At 31.3% G+C, this 233-nt stretch overlaps 1 protein-coding gene across 1 annotated transcript in view; it reads right to left on the bottom strand.

Annotated features, from left to right (window-relative positions):
- The window catches only part of LOC119589300 (uncharacterized protein CFAP97D2-like), a 2,876-nt gene that overhangs the window by 241 nt on the left and 2,402 nt on the right, over positions 1-233 (bottom strand). The gene's annotated exons all lie outside the window — the stretch shown is intronic.

Here is a 233-nt window from a genome sequence, read left to right as displayed (position 1 = left end):
TGGTGGTGTCAGCAGTTCGTTGTGAGAAGTTTGGAAGAAAAAAAAAATATTGTGTGATTGAGGGTCAGTGCATATATTTCTGTATTTACCGAAAATATATTTAATTATATGAATAAATTATGATTTAGTATTATTACATAGAACTGTCAGTTCCTATTTATGGCCTAATACACGTTTGCTAATCGAAATCAAGCACAATATTTCTTTCATAGTAACGTATACCCCATCCGTTC

The sequence above is a fragment of the Penaeus monodon genome, chromosome 25 (genome assembly GCF_015228065.2).
Source record: "Penaeus monodon isolate SGIC_2016 chromosome 25, NSTDA_Pmon_1, whole genome shotgun sequence".
Taxonomy (NCBI): Eukaryota; Metazoa; Arthropoda; class Malacostraca; order Decapoda; family Penaeidae; genus Penaeus; species Penaeus monodon.
This window is presented reverse-complemented; position numbering and strand designations above follow the sequence as displayed.